Here is a 17,444-nt window from a genome sequence, read left to right as displayed (position 1 = left end):
TCTGTCGCTTGTAACATCTTTTCTTAACTATTAAGCGATTCCCGATCTTCTGATATTCTTACAAGTTCGATTTTGGAGAGACCTAATAAAAAATTCTAAAGAATCGTGGTTAAGAGCATCTACGAAATTTTAGACAGATTTTTGAAAACACAAATCGGTGAAAAATAATTAAGTGACGCAAGGTTTCTAACAAAACTTAAAAAAACAATTACTTTATATAATAATTCATTTTATTAACTACTTATTTTATTTATGAATGACATAAATAAGCCATTTATCGAAGATTTACGTTTTGTGAAAAGGTACTTACCTCGCTGGATAGTAATGACTTTGTTACACATTCACCACTTCTAAAGTGACGTTTGCTGTCGAACTAACGCCGCTAACTGTCACCTAAGTTGATTTATGTTGTCACCGTTTTCGTGTTCGTTTGCTAATCAACTTGACAAAATTGTTTAAAATGAGGTAAGCAAATGCTGAAAAAGTAAGACAGTTATTGTATTATTATCCTTCTTCTACATCATTGATTTTAAAACCTAAGAATAGTGTGTGTTATATACAGACTTGGTGGTACTCAATAATAGAACGCGTATGCGGATTGAACGTTTATTAACCCATTACCTCCATGACGATGTCTATAGGCATCAAAAAAATAGATGAAAAGTATGATTTTTTTTCACTGTGAATAAAGCTAAATCCCACCAAGTTATTATGCAGCATTTACAGATTGGTATGTTAGCTTTCAATAATTAACATAATTCAATCAATTTTATTATTAATTCTATTTTTAATTATTTTTTTACTAAAGACCTAAAAATAGACCCATTTTGAAAATGAAAAAAAAAAAATAAACGGAAAAAAAAAGCGTGAATCACATTTTGTTATCAAAAGATTAAATATTCGGCAACACTGTTTCAACATAGTATTATACGCATAAGATGACCGCTAGATGTGACTGAAATCAGGTGATGCCTGCGCGCAACGTTTGGAGGTTAGCTGTGAGAGTGTTTACATACGTTTTTGCTTAGCTTGCCTTCAAATAATATGGTTTTGTAGTGTTTTTATGAATGATTTTTAGGATTAAGAAGATCAGTCATGCCATGACGAGCATGAACCAGGTGAATTCACTAATGACCTTGACTGGAATCAGCCTTCGACATCGTCTGGTGCGAGTCATAATACCTTGAAAATATCTATTTCAAATTCACCACCAGCCAAAAAAATCAAAACTACAATACAAAAAGAATTCTCACTATAAACAAAGTGGTCTAAGGCATTAAAAAGAACCACCAGCCATATCTGTTGCGTTCCTAAACCGCTGAATGTTGTGCATTAAGATATGTACGAAAACTGAAGTCTTATAATGCTTTCTAATTGTTTTCATTATTCTTTGATGACGAAGTGCTTCAGTTCATTCTTACGATCAAATACGCTCGATTTAAAAACAATACCGAATTCCAGTTAGATAGTTGACCGGCTACAATACATTGCCATCTACCACAGATTATTATTCATCTGACCCGACATTGGGTGTAAGCATCATCAAAAAAGGAATCAAATGTCGAAGTTTCGAGCTTACAAAGCGCTATATACATTTTTGCGATAACAACACTGTAGATAAAACCGAAAGAATGGCTAAAGTATAGTAGCCATAACATAAACTTTTTTATATTTATTATTCTTCGACTAACGTTAATCGTTCCATCTTTCTATGTAGGTTCGTCCATTGTTCAACATGCTGAACGTGAAAAATATTCAATTTGGTGTTTTTGCACACAAGCTTTCTATCAACGAGCAAATGGTGCCATATTTCGGTCCTCATTTTTGCAAGATGTACATTAAGAATAAGCCAATCAAATTTGGCTACAAGATTTGATGTTTTGCTTCCTCCGAAGGCTACCTGTTCCAAGCAATGCCGTATTCCGGAGCATCTGATACATATGACCCCTTATTAGGATAGGGATCATCCGTTGTACTGTCTATAATGGAATATATAGAGCTCCCCGCACGCCATGAGCTATTTATGGACACTTTCTTCACATCTCACCGTTTGATGTGTATCCTGAAGGGTAAGAGAATGTGCGCTAATGGCACATGTGAGCCAGTTCGCTTCCCTAACCTTGAAGCTTTAGGCAAGTTTTTCAGTCAACATTTTCTTTTATATTTCCCTTGCGCATAGCGTTCATTTACCTAGCCAATGTGAAACTCTCACCGCTCTTATAATTACAGGTGAATTTGATGCGGTGGTAGACGTAGAAAACCAAATCCTCGTATGCCGTTGGCAGGACAACCATGAAGTAACAGTGGCCATGAACTATGATCGAATGGAGCCTGTAAGTCAAGTGCAGGGTTAGCAAAAATCAAAAAAAGACAAAAAGGCAATATTTTGAAGGACGCATGCAAAAAAAATCGATAACCAGGCGCCAATACGAAATTATAATTTGGGAATGGGTGGAGTAGACCTCCATGATAATGGTATACAAAATTATCGGGTCAACGTTTGGTCAAAGAAGTGGTACTGGCCTTTATTTGTAGGTATCTTGCCTCAGCAGTGCTCTTATAAATGGATGGAAGTTGCAATGCTTCTGGAGGAAGTACGAGCATGATATGGGAAACCAGATGACTAGGCCACAGAGAAAACCTTCCCAGAAGGCATTCCGTGTGGGGGTTACCCGTACTCTTTTATTGTCTTATCCAAATCAGGTCAATGCCGAATTCGGAGAATCTCGGGTGAAGGAAGAAGATCATGACGCAGAACATGGGAATCATGTGCCTCGAATGCAAGAATTTAATTTTCCATATCATGGCGAATCTCGTATTCGTTGTGTTCTCTGCAAAAAAAATCCAACTTTCTATCGGTACTGGGCCTACAACCGCGCCCTTCATTTTGACTTCTTCGAAGGGTATCACTTAGAATAATTTGCTTAGATTTAGTTAGTTTTCATCATTCTACAATGTTTTTTTTAATATTGATTTTTTTGTTATTTTGCGTATTTTCCATTAATATTTTTTTTTCATTGAATTATAAACAAAGGCAATTATTTATGTTATATTATCAATATAAATCACATAGTTGAATGCATTTTTTCCATAGTTGACATAAATTTTGCTTAGGAGGGGTTACCTCCAAGTGTTGCGTTTAGGCATCAATTTTCTAGACGCTCCTGTGAGAGGGTGGGCGGGTGGAAAATTCTAAAACTGATTTTGTGCTCTTCTTGAAGTCTATACTATCGGGTTATAATGATGATTCAAGTTTATAAAAATAAAAATAAATTCATGGAGGTAATGGGTTAACAATATAGAAGTGATTGTCTACTATTGTCTTCTTAGCTGTCGGTTGGGAAAAGAGAGCGAGCAAATGCATCCATCATCTTTTATACATCGATCTGTCATCTCGCTCTTACACATTCAAAAAGCAGGCGTACCACCTAAAACCTTTCTTACATCCTCCTCCCATACTAAAATTGAATGTCCCTAGCTACATATAGTATACCCTTTTTCTACATATTTCATATTACAATTTTATTTCATATATTTTATTTTCTAAAAAATTAACACAACATTTTTTTTTTAAATTAACTAAATAATAATAAAATAATACAAAAAAATATGGAGCTTTGTCAAAACGCAAAGAAAATCTCCCTACATGCCGGAACACCTAACATACGGCTCTAAAATTGCACACAACAGTAAAGAGATCACTGACCTGTTTGCTGACTATTTCTCTACCGTCTTCACTGATCATACCCCAAATTTAGCACCTGATGTTAACAAACCTGATCCGCTAAATAATATAGCCATAAACTCAATTAAAATCAATGAAGACATCACCTACAAATATCTTTCATCCATTGACATTAACAAAGGACCTGGTTTACATTGTTTGCCTGGTATCTTCATACGTAACTGTAGTAAATATATCACTATTCCGGTCAGCGCAATTTTCAAAAAATCAATAAGTGAAGGAACGTTTCCTCATAAGTGGAAATCTGCCGTAATAACTCCCATTTATAAAAAAGGCGATAAACATGACGTTACAAACTATAGACCTATCTCTCAACTTCCTATCTTAAGTAAAATTCTTGAAAAAATCGTTTACGACCAACTCTACCCGACTATCGCTACAGCAATTACACACAACCAACACGGATTCATGAAAAACCGGTCTACTACATCTAATCTGGTCCTATTTGTCAATTATTTGCACAGCAATATGGACGAAAGGGTACAGGTCGATGCTATGTACACCGATTTTTCAAAGGCCTTCGACCGCGTTATTCACTCAATTCTTTTAAGCAAACTTACTCGTCTTGGAATACACGGTGATTTATTTAGATGGATTAAGTCATTCATTAGTAATCGTAGTCAAGTTATCTCAATAAATGGTGTCTTATCCAAAATAATAAACGCAACCTCGGGCGTTCCTCAGGGTTCCCATCTTGGTCCGCTTTTCTTTAATATATACTTAAACGACATAGGATCTTAACTTCACTCTCCTGACAGAGCAATCCGGCGTGGTGAGTCACCAGATTCCAAGGAAGTGTGACTGGAGTAACTCTTCAATAATAACTCCAGCTCTCGAATATTGGTCTTTATTTAACAATAAAAAAGACCCGTAGGCAGCTCATGTAAGGTGAGCCCAATATTGCTATCTCTCTCCGCGGTTTTATAACCCACATGTAAGTGAAAACCTGGCAGCTCTGCCGTTTTGCCAAAAAACGACCCGCCCAATACGGATGGTAACAAGAGAAGAAAAATTAAATCCGTGGCAATACGAAATTGCCCCGGCAATCGCTAACACAAAATAAATGTTGCCACATCATTAGGGTGACAAGCACCAATATTAATATTTCAGTACCTGAAATCTTAACATATTCCCGCCCCAAAACGAGTATTAAGGAATAGTCGTTTTTCATAAAATAATGTAGGAAGAGATTGCAACATTGGTACTCAGAATTTGCCCAACAAGTTCACATACAGACATAAACAATATTCAATACATGGATATCAAAATAATAACAAAAAACTTATGACAACGTATATAACCCTATGTCAGACTTGACATTAAAAAATAAAAGTCTAATAACGTAGAAACTTCTGGTGCGCTGCACCCACTTATAAGAAAATATCTTATCACTTGGCACTGTTGAGCCTGACGGCATTTTGATTCACACATAACATCACTTTTAGTGTTGTAATTGGTTCTTCATCCAGGTTGGAGGAAGGATCCTCCATGGGAAGTAGACAGAGCTGTGTCACGGCTCTTTTGGTGACACCTCTGGCCGTCCTCAAGGAGACGACGCGGACGCGTCCGTCTTGACCAGGGTGGATCTCCGTCACTCGCGCCATCCTCCAGTACTGCGGAGGTAGTTGGTTGTCTTTGATGATGACCATGTCACCAGGCTGTAAACTGCGTTGACGTCCTTCTTGCCATTTGACTCGGTTCTGCAATTCTGCTAGGTATTCCCGGCTCCATCTGTGCCAAAAAGATTGAACAACGGTAGACATCTTTTGGTAAATATTAAGCCTGTTTGTAGGCAGATGATGGATATCAAGCTCAGGCAATGCTAACAGGTTGTCGCCAATAAGGAAGTGTGAAGGAGTGAGTGCGTTTAAATCATTTGGATCTGATGTTAATGGAGTCAGAGGACGGGAATTTAAACAAGCCTCAATCTGTATTAGTATGGTATTCATGCCTTCGTATGTCAAAACAGTTGACCGCATTGCTTTTTTTAAATGTAACTTGGTCATTTTAACTGCACTTTCCCAAAGTCCACCGTGATGCGGTGAGCGGGGAGGCAAGAAACTCCAGCTAATATTCTGCTGGGCTAAAAAATTATGGATTTCCTTATCAGATGCCTTCAAAAAATCAAATAGTTCAGTAAGTTCCCTATAACTACCTGTAAAGTTAGTTCCATTATCACTAAAGAGTCGTGAGGGTTTACCCCTCCTAGCTATAAATCTTTTCAATGCATTCATAAATGCCATTGAAGTTAAATTAGTCACTAATTCTAGGTGAATTGCCTTCGTTGAAAAACAAATAAATAAACATATGTAAGATTTTACACTCTTAGCATTTCTGGTTAAACCAGACTTAATTAAAATTGGACCTGCATAATCTATGCCGGTTACATAAAATGGTCTTTGGATTCGGAATCGGTCAGCAGGAAGGTCACCCATGAGCTGGCGACACTCGAGCGGACGGACTCGGAAACATACAATACATTTATGCAGTGCTCGCTTTACTGCGTTTTTACCAAATATTGGCCAAAACCGTAAGCGCAGTAATGCGAGCAGAGCATTACATCCTAAATGCAAATTCTCATAATGCAGATGGGTTATTATTAAGTCAGTCAACTTATGATTTTGTGGTAACAAAATTGGATGTTTTTGAGAGACCGAGGTAATATCAGATTGTGATAGTCGACCTCCAACACACAATAACCCATCCCACAATAACCCATCCTGCATAAAAGGATTTAGTGCCTTTACCTTGCTCTGCCTAGATACAAATCTTCAATTACACAAAGAAGCTATTTCATCACGAAATGCGAATCGCTGAGCGTTCAAAATCATTACATGCATGGCATGTTCCAGTTCGATTACAGAAAGCTCGTCAACCCGCATCGGTTTTCGTTTAGAACAGTTATGTATGAAACGTAACATATAAGCAACTACGCGCCTCAGTCGTCTTAATGAAGAATAATTATTAAATATTTCCCAATCGACAGGACTACTAGTAACCAAAACTATCCTCGCCGTTTCTGGCAACTCCGTGGGAGTATCAAATGTAGAACGTGGCCACTTATCCTCGTCGGACGTGATCCATGGTGGTCCTGACCACCATAATGAAGATGATTTCAACTGATGAGATGTTATTCCTCTGGAAATTATGTCAGCTGGGTTTTCAGTTGAACAAATGTGACGCCATATAGCGCCATCACCTTCACGTTGTATTTCTGATACGCGGTTAGCAACAAAAGTAGTCCAACGGTACGGTTCTCCTGCAATCCAAGCCAATGTTATTGACGAATCACACCACAAAGTGGTGTCAACTGTTACTTGGAGAGCTGCCGTCACCCGCTTCATTAATTTAACTAATAATTGTGCTCCACATAACTCAAGACGTGGTAACGATAAATTTTTTAGTGGGGCTACACGAGATTTAGCGCATATTAACTGTGATTGGTGAATGCCGTGTTCATCGGTAGATCTTAAATACAGACAAGCGCCATATGCTACTTGAGATGCATCGCAAAAACCGTGTAAGCTAAAAGATTTTTTATTGAAGCAGAAAATTTTCCTCGGTACCCGAATATGATTTGCTTTACTGAGACTCAGCGTGTAAGTCTGCCAGGCCAATAAAAGGTCATTGGGTAGCTCGTCATCCCAGGATGTTTTTAGCTTCCACAATCTTTGCATAATTATCTTACCGACAATGATTACTGGGCCTACCAGTCCTAAAGGGTCAAAAACTTTTGAAATTAATGATAAAACTTGACGTTTTGTTACTTCTAACTTTGAGTCTATGTTTTCTACCTGATAAGTAAACTCATCAAGTTTGGTGTCCCATATTAATCCTAGAATCTTAGCTTCATTGGATTCATTTGGCAATAATTCCAAATTATCTTTAGAATCATTAATTGAGGGTGCATTAGACCTCCATTTTCTAATCTCCATGCCTGCTGTAGCAAGCGCATTAATGATTTGGGATTTAAGCAAGTGACAAGTATCTATGGAATCACTACCAGAAAGAAAATCATCTACATAAAAATTTTCCTTAAGGGATTTACTAGCTAATGGATGAGTAAATGAAACGTCATTACCTAGCTGGTGCAGACAACGTATTGCTAGATAAGGCGAAGGAGCCAAACCATATGTCACCGTGTTTAGCGTATAATGTTTCAAACAATCCTCCGCATCCCTTTTCCATAATATACGTTGGTAATTTCTGTGTTCCGGGTTGATATTAATTTGGCGGTACATCTTTGCAATATCTGCGGTGACTGCATATTGATGTTTTCTGAAAAATACCAAGTGACAAAATATATCATTTTGAATGGTGGGCCCAATCATTAGAGCGCGATTCAAAGAAATCCCTCGAGCGGGTTTAGCCGACCCGTCAAAAACAATACGAATTTTAGTAGTTGTGCTTGCTTCTTTAAATACAGCGTGATGTGGTAAATAATAAGTAATTTCATCGCGTTTTGGAGGTTCACATTCAGTCATGTGACCTAACGCAAGATACTCATCAATAAATTCCGAGTATTGTTCCTTTAAACTAGGTTGTCTTAAGAATTTCCTTCCCATTGACGCTAATCTACTTTTAGCAATACTAAATGAATCTCCTAATTGAGATAGGTTAGATTTAAACGGTAAGTTGACTACAAATCTACCGTTTGCATCGCGTTTATGCGTGCCTTCGAAAATCCTTTCACATTCACTATCTTCCAGAGAGTGATGCTTACTATTTTCGGTTTCTTCAACCTTCCAAAACCTTTCTATTTGGTTCTGCATAGAATTTAATGAAATATGACAAACTTTAACTGGCCTCGTATTATGACGACTCTGTACAGCTCCTGATATTATCCAGCCTAGCTCCGTTCGATGCAATGTAGGTTTACCCTTTCCTAACTGTATCTGATCCGTACGAAGCACCTGCCAGAAAACCTCTGCTCCGATCAGCATATCAATAGAAGCTGGCTGGTAAAACTGCGGATCAGCTAACCGGACACCGTCTGGAATGTTCAACATTTTTGGGTTAATCACGGTCTGTGGAAGATTGCAAGAAATCTCATCTAATACCAAACAAGATATTTCATCCTCGTATTGAGAACATAATGATTTAAATTTAATGTCAACTGTTTCCTTTACATGAATTAAATTATTATGCAAACCTGAAACAGGTATGTTCAATTTTGTACAATGCAAATTTAATCTCTTACAAGTATCCTTTGTAATAAAATTAGACATTGAACCTGAATCCAAAAGTGCGCGTATTTTGTGTGTTCCACCGTACGCGTCTTCTATTTTTACTATTACGGTAGATAGTAAAATTTCTCGCCCGTTCATGTCGCTATGACACGCTAAATTCACTGGTGCCTCCGACTGACCCTTGCCAGTTGAAGTACCCGCTTGTACATTATCAGTATTGATATGTAACAGAGTGTGATGTTTTCGATCACAAACACTGCATTTTTCCTTCCACATGCACCCCTTTGAAGGGTGCCCCGGTTTTAGGCAGTTATAACATAAATTGCTCTGTGAAACGAACTTTCTTCGTGCCGCTGGTGCTTTGTTAACAAATATTTTACAAGAATAAATGAAATGGCTGTCATTACACAGCATACAATTAACGTTGCTTGACGCTAACGTAACCTTGTTCGTAGAATTCCTTTCCTTAAAATTAAAAAAACTTTGGTTTTGTTGCAACTGGTTCCGCTTTCTGTTGCATTCCACCATTATCACCTTGGATAGTTTCCAGGATCTGCGACCTTTGTGAAATAAAATTGCTAAACTGCTCGAACGTAGGATAAACTTTATCGCACTCCATGGATTCCCACAGGCTACGTGTGTGATTATCTAACTTTGAGGTTAGAATATGTATAATTAATGTGTCCCAATGTTCTGTTGGAAGCTTTAAATTATGTAAAGCTCTCAAATGAATGTTTGCTTGATCAATTAAATTTCACAATTCATGATGATTATATCGTTTTAACGGTGTAACATTAACTAAGAAATTCAAATGTCTATTTGCAATAAGTCTGACATTTTCGTATCTTGAAATAAGCATCGTCCAGGCTGAACTATAATTATCCCCGGTTATTTCTAGAGAACTAATCAAATCAAGTGCGTCTCCGGACACATAACTAATAAGGTAATGAAATTTCTGAACATGATTTAATTTACTGTTATCATGAATTAGGGCAATGAACGAGTTTTTAAAAGTCAACCATTTATGATTATCTCCTGAAAAAATAGGTATTGAAATTGGTGGTAAATTCACAGATGTAATCGGGACATTTTCAATCTTCTTAAATTTTGATAATATTTCCTGTCCTAATGCAATTACATTAAAATATGTACCTTCAAAATTATCCCTCGCGTCATGATCTTCTGATTTATTCAATAAATCAATCTCCAGCTGAATTTTGGAGAATTCTATCAGAGAAGGTTTGATGGCATCTAATCTCGACGACAATACGCTGGGCCTAATATCATTTTCGTTGCTTAAATAGGTTTCAAATCTCGTTAATGAACCTTTCAACACCCCGCGCTGTCTAACCAACTTGTCGAGTTCCATTTTTTAGAAACGAATAACACAATAACCTGATTTAAAACTTAATACACAACTCGAAACGGCAGCTTGACGTTTGACGTGAAAAAAAATAATACTATGGATTATAAAGAAACCAATCAAAATACTATGGCATGCAAGACGAACCTTGCAAACGCGTGGCTAGATATGTAGGTAAGCAAAGCAAAGTTATTCGGCAAAATACAACAATAAAAATTATTATCACCAACAATTTTATGCTATTTTGAAAGCATCTGATTATGAACACCCGAATATAATTCGATATAATCAATACGAAATAATGTGGCATCTACACAGATTTTTAGCTTTTTTAAATGGAATTTGAAAGGACAATGAAAGGAAGGCTACAACCTGATTTGCTGTGCATGCGAGCGTCGTGATGCGGCTCGCTTGATCAATCCAATGATGGTGATGAGGACGCCGACTGGACCACTCCCGATGATGATGAGGCCCGACTGGACCACTCCCGATGATGATGAGGCCCGACTGGACCACTCCAAATAATGATCTTCCGTCTCAAATGGATCAATCCAAATAATAATCATCCGGCTCTTGAATGACCATTGTTCAGGATCTTAACTTCACTCTCCTGACAGAGCAATCCGGCGTGGTGAGTCACCAGATTCCAAGGAAGTGTGACTGGAGTAACTCTTCAATAATAACTCCAGCTCTCGAATATTGGTCTTTATTTAACAATAAAAAAGACCCGTAGGCAGCTCATGTAAGGTGAGCCCAATATTGCTATCTCTCTCCGCGGTTTTATAACCCACATGTAAGTGAAAACCTGGCAGCTCTGCCGTTTTGCCAAAAAACGACCCGCCCAATACGGATGGTAACAAGAGAAGAAAAATTAAATCCGTGGCAATACGAAATTGCCCCGGCAATCGCTAACACAAAATAAATGTTGCCACATCATTAGGGTGACAAGCACCAATATTAATATTTCAGTACCTGAAATCTTAACACTCATGTTTTCAACACACAAAATTTGTAATGTTTGCAGATGACATGAAAATTTATAAAACGGTCATCTCTCTATCAGACTGTAGAGAGCTACAAAGTGACTTAGATAGACTCTGCAACTACTGCACAGCTAATTATTTGGACCTCAATGTTTCAAAATGCCACACTATGTCCTTCACCAGAAACAAGCATATAATTAACTTTCCCTATTCACTCCGCGATGAACCCGTGATCTCAAAAACCGAATGTAAGGACCTTGGAGTCTACGTAGATAGTAAACTTATATTTAATACGCACATTTCTTCAATCACTGCTAGATCTTACAAAATGTTAGGTTAGGTTAGGTTAGGTTAGTCAGTATGAAGCGTCTGAGTAAATTATTTAAAATCCACGTACGCTAGTAATGCTTTATTCCTCACTAGTCAGAAGTACACTGGAATATGCATCGCCTGTCTGGAATCCCAAATACACTTACTATGTCAATAATATAGAGCGCAAACAAAATAAATTTATTAAGTACCTAGGTTATAAATACAACAATAATTATATCTGCACTCTCCAATCCCTGAAATCCAAGCGAACGGTAGCTGACATGACATTTCTCCATAAAATAATACACAACGAAATAGACTGCTCAGAACTTCTATCCCAAATAAATTTTAACACCCCATCTAAAAGAACTCGACACACCAACCTTTTTTACACAACTAGTAATAATACAAACGCTGCAGCCAATTCCCTTATTTCTCGCATCCTTCAAACATTCAACTCAATTCAAACAAGCACAAGTACCGATATATTTTTTGATTCTCTCCCTCTATTTAAGAAAAACTTTTTTAGCACACTAAATTCGCCAACATAACACATACAACCACACACAGACACACACGCACACGTACACACACACAAAAACTCACACACACCTCTCTCCTTCCCCAGCACACTAATTAACTTAACTTAAAAATGTAACTTAACCGTAAATGTATAATATACCTTCTATGTATATATGTCAGCGACATGTCATTGGTACCAATTATTATACTAACTTTTATAACTTTGTAACTATTGTCATTGTAACGTATGCAATGTTAGGTAGGTACATTCCAATGTTTAAAAGGAAACGGTAGAGCTGAGATCTCATCTCAAGATTGTGGGAATAATTTCCTGTCAAGTAAGTTAGGTGATCATAAATAAGAAAGAGTGAGTTCTTAATGGAAAATATATTGAAACATCAAAAGCAACTACAAAGGAGTACAGATGATAAACATGTAACCATAGAAATAAATATAGGCACATACCCGATGGACTCTTGAATTAAACTAAACTAACTTAACGTGAAACGAAAGAACGACAACGAATGGCGAACGAAGGCTTGCTCTCGGCAGCGGGGAACGGACCCAAGTCGAAAGCCAGGACATCCTTCTCTTGGTGGCAGCGGGAGGACAGCAACTCCCTCAATGGACGCCTGCAGGGGCATCAGGCCTGCAGCACGTGGTAGTCGACCAGACTCTTCAACGGAGCCAAGACAGCAATCCGTTTTCTTAGTGGCAGCGGGACAGCAACTCCCTCAATGGACGCCTGCAGGGGCATCAGGCCTGCAGCACGTGGTAGTCGACCAGACTCTTCAACGGAGCCAAGACAGCAATCCGTTTTCTTAGTGGCAGCGGGACACTCCGCCAAGAACAACCAGCCACAGCCAGGACCAAACCAATCTCGGTTTCAAGTCCGAAACACGAGCACTCCAACATGACCATCGGCCAACACTCAATAAAAGCGGGATTCCATATTCCCCACTAAAATAATAACAAACACGAACTGTACGTGAATGGATAAACACCCCGCGTCTTTTTTAAAAGAAATAATAACTCCTATTCACATGATTAACTCAGATTGAAGCCCCTTTAAAGGAGAGTCACTGGATCCACCGGTCAGCAGCCCCAGCTGACCGGGGAGGAAGTGACCATAAACAAAACTGTACTTCCTTCCTTCAAAATATTGCCAAAGTTCTAAAAAAATACCCATAGACAAAATAAACCCAATTAAGCAAGAACTTCTCTTGTCACAAATATTTATGTGACAATTCCCCCCTTCCCACAAAATGTTTGCCCTCAAACATGAACAACTAAGACCACTAACAAACTAAACTATGAGTCCATCAGGTATCTAGAAAAATGAAAACATAAACAATAATTAGTAGTTAAAATAACAACTTAGAATTAAGTTTCTTAAAAAACTAAATTTTTTTTGTTCAAAAATAAATATCTTAATAATAAAGAAAAAAAAAACAAGATCACTTTTCCTTGCACAGGAAATCAAGGCCAATTTGGCTTCACTTTAGGGTGGTTAAACAGCCCTCACTTACACTGAATTTACGCTATAATTAAATAGCAAAATGAGAAACCTATCTAACTAAGTCCATCCGGTTTAACAGTCTTATGACAAAAATCTTATGACAACATTCTTATGACAAAACTTAAAATTAAACAATCATAGATAATGAAAATATCTTTATAGATATACATTTTTTTTTCAATTCAGAACAATGAAGTTCAAAGTAGGCAAAATTAGTACACAAGAAAATACTGTTCTGTGTTATTAGTAGTATAGAATCAGTTTACAAACTGTCTATTAGACGTGACCAGAGTAGGGGTTTGTATTGGATTATTTATCCATCATTTTTTTTTTGTTTATCGTTCGTTATTGAACCAGGATTTACAATTCCGAAGAAATACCAATAAGTAACAGAGTCGTCAAACAAGAATAATATTCAAATTATCCTTTTTGCGAAAGTCAAATCAGGTCAGGTTTATAAAACTATAAATACCTGCCGATCAAGGTGGACAGAATAGGGTTTACATAACACAATACCTATCTATTTATCAATCAGTTCATGACCAAAGTCAAATGGTACTAAAAAGCAAAACAGAAACCAGTAAGTTAAGCTCATACCTTAGGATATACAAAAATCCATATAACAACCTACAGCAAACACTCAACAGAGTGACATTGTTTGTAAAAAAAATGAGACCAAGGCAATACCCAAGCTGGCATTCCTTAAAAAACACTCCAAGTGTAGACAAAACGTCAGCATTTCTTGTACAAACAAAACAAAATTGTGTGATCAACTATGGCTTTCAGTGAGTTGACACTATTCGAGGGGTGATCAATCCAAAATTTAATGAATGACACTAGCAATACTTAATTTATAGTCTAATACTGGTATTAACAGTAAGACTCTAATGTTTATCACATTTAGACTTAAAAACTAAACAGAAACACACTTTCCTGTATTAGAGGCAAAGTGATAATTCCAAAGGAATTAATTACTAGTTAAGCACGCCAAAGCAGTACTAACTTTGTTAGAGACAAAACAACTCTCTTATGAACTAAGACTTATATAAAGAACTTTTAGGAAAGCTTTACCATACTTAATGTTTATGAAATACAACCTATCAATAATAGAACTAACAGAACTTTTGTGCATCAGAAAGTAGCTCAAGTCTCTGAAACACAAAATTCCAAGATATACATTCTGAAGTTCCCTGGAGGTTCAATGGGCCAGTAAAAGGGCCTCCAGTGAACTAAAGAAAGAAGGGCATAAACTTAAACATAAAAGCAATACAACATAATCCGTTATACAGACGGAACCAAGAAATAAATCAATGTGTGTGCATGTATGTATCTAAGTGTATTATAACCAATATAATCAAATATTTGAAACTACCAAAATCCCGAAACTAGTGTATGTTATTAATAACAAGAAAAAAAAACATAGTAACGAAGAAAGAAAGACTTAACTAACAAAATTTGGGCGCCAGTGACCACAAGGATCACGTTCCAGTTTACCGAGGGTAAATAAACGGTTTATCGTCAATAAACTAGATTTTAGTGTCCGTACTGAGCACAAGAAATGAAGGTACCAAACTCCAAATCATGAGAACAGAACAGTCACAAAAGAAACAAATGCCATAATGTGAAGGGTTGGTAGGCCTACACACTAAAACATTGGCTTCCTTAAAGAAAAAAAAACAAAACTAATCTACCCGAACAATATCTTTTACGTGAAAGTTGCCTACAATTTTACCTTGCATATCTGCCAAGGTGTATACTAAATCTGAAACTTTATTTTTTATAACATTACGCACGAATCTTGGTGCCAACTTATGAGAAAAGTAATCCGGACCACTGGATTGAACAAAATTCTTCCTCCAAACGACATCACCTATATCATAAACCACGGATTTACGGCGTAAATTATAATGTTGGGCATTCTTTTTAAAGGCCTGTACTAATGCATTTGAAACTTGTTCATAAATAGGAACTAAGTCTTCCAACTTCTTTGCAAAATCGGCTCTAGACTGATCTAAAGGTATGTCCGTGGGACTAGAAGAAACATTAAATTTATGTAAATTACCGTCAATAATTTGTTCCCTGCCGTGCATGAGGAAAAAAGGCGTGAAGCCTGTAGCAAAATTAACAGAATTATTCAAGGCTGACTGTATCTGAGGCAGAAATCTAGACCAATTACGATGGTCAGACTCGGTCAAGATAGACAAAGCAGTCTCGACAGTTTGGTTATATCGCTCGACTACATTGTTTTGCGGGGTGTAATACGCGTTATAAAAAGGCATAGGAACATTATAATCGGACAACAATTGTTTAAACTCTTTTGAAATAAATTGTTTACCATTATCACACACAAAGGTTTGAGGAACACCGTGAACCAGAAAAATGAATTGTTCAACATTTTTTACAATGCTTTTAGCAGTAGCATTTCTTAGCGGAAAAATCCAAGTGTATTTCGAAAAGACGTCAACAACCGATAAAATATACATAAATCCCGCGTAACTACGTGGAAGAGGACCAACAAGATCGATAGACAACATTTGCATCGGTCTGTTGACTATTTTAGGATTCGTAGAAATACCCGCCGGCGCTGATGTATTTATTTTATGTGCTTTGCACGTTTTACACTTATTAACAAATTTTTTGACATCATTGTACAAACCCGGCCAAAAATAACGTAGTTGGACTTTTTTATATGTTCTGAATACACCTGGGTGGCAAGAATTAATAGACTCGTGTTCTTTACTTAAAATTGCGTTACGGTCCTCAAAAGGCACAACCAACTTCCAGGCTGTATCCTCCTGCAAATCGAAACGAGATTTAGAATGTCTAAATAAACAATTATCTTTAATTTGGAAATTATTGAATCGTTGTGGATTATTCATACAATTGGAAAACAAATTATTATACCAACTATCAGAAATTGTAGGCGTAGAATCTAAGGCAGCAACGGTAAAATCATCTTTACGAGAAAGAACATCTGGAACAGTATTCAATTTTCCTTTTCTGTGCACCACATCAAAAGAATACTGAGAAAGACGCGTAGACCAACGAGCTAGTCTACCAGTTGGATTGGACAACGAAACCAACCACTGCAAACTGGAGTGATCCGTTACCACCGTGAAATGAACTCCTTCTACGTAAGGCCTGAAACGATTCACCGAGTCTAACACCGCAAGGAGTTCGCGCTCCGTAACGCCATAGTTTCTCTCGTGAACATTTAAACACCTAGAGAAAAAAGAAACAGGATGTTCTTCACCGTCGAACACCTGGGTAAGCACGCCGCCGATACCAACGTTGCTCGCGTCGCAATGTATAGTAAAGGGCAAAGAAAAATCTGGGCAGCTAATAACGGGAGCAGAAGTAAGAGCTTTTTTTAATTCTTTAAACGCGTTTTCTGCTTCTGGAGACCATGAAAAATTACTTATTCCCATTCTAGAACCAGTGAGTTTAGTCAACGGGGCCGCAATAGTAGAGAAATCTTTAATAAAACGCCTGTAATAACCGCACAGACCTATAAAAGCTTTAATTTGTTTAGAATTTTGAGGGGTAGGGTAAGTTCGAATACATTCTAATTTAACGGGGTCTGTACGAAGACCTTTCGCGTCTACGATATAACCTAGATACTTCAACTCTTCTTTACAAAACTCACATTTTTTGAGGTTAACTGTTAGGCCCGCATCTCTTAAACGTTCATAAATTTTAATCAAAATCTTCAAATGTGATTCAAAATCCTCTGAAATAATAATCAAATCATCGAGATAGCAAAATACGTTCTCGTCGAACTCAGGACCAAAAAGGGCATCCACAAGACGCT

Source organism: Hesperophylax consimilis, chromosome 20, assembly GCF_061612785.1.
Source record: "Hesperophylax consimilis isolate HC1 chromosome 20, BYU_Hcon_1.0, whole genome shotgun sequence".
Classification (NCBI taxonomy): Eukaryota; Metazoa; Arthropoda; class Insecta; order Trichoptera; family Limnephilidae; genus Hesperophylax; species Hesperophylax consimilis.
Note: the sequence above shows the minus strand (reverse complement) of the source record.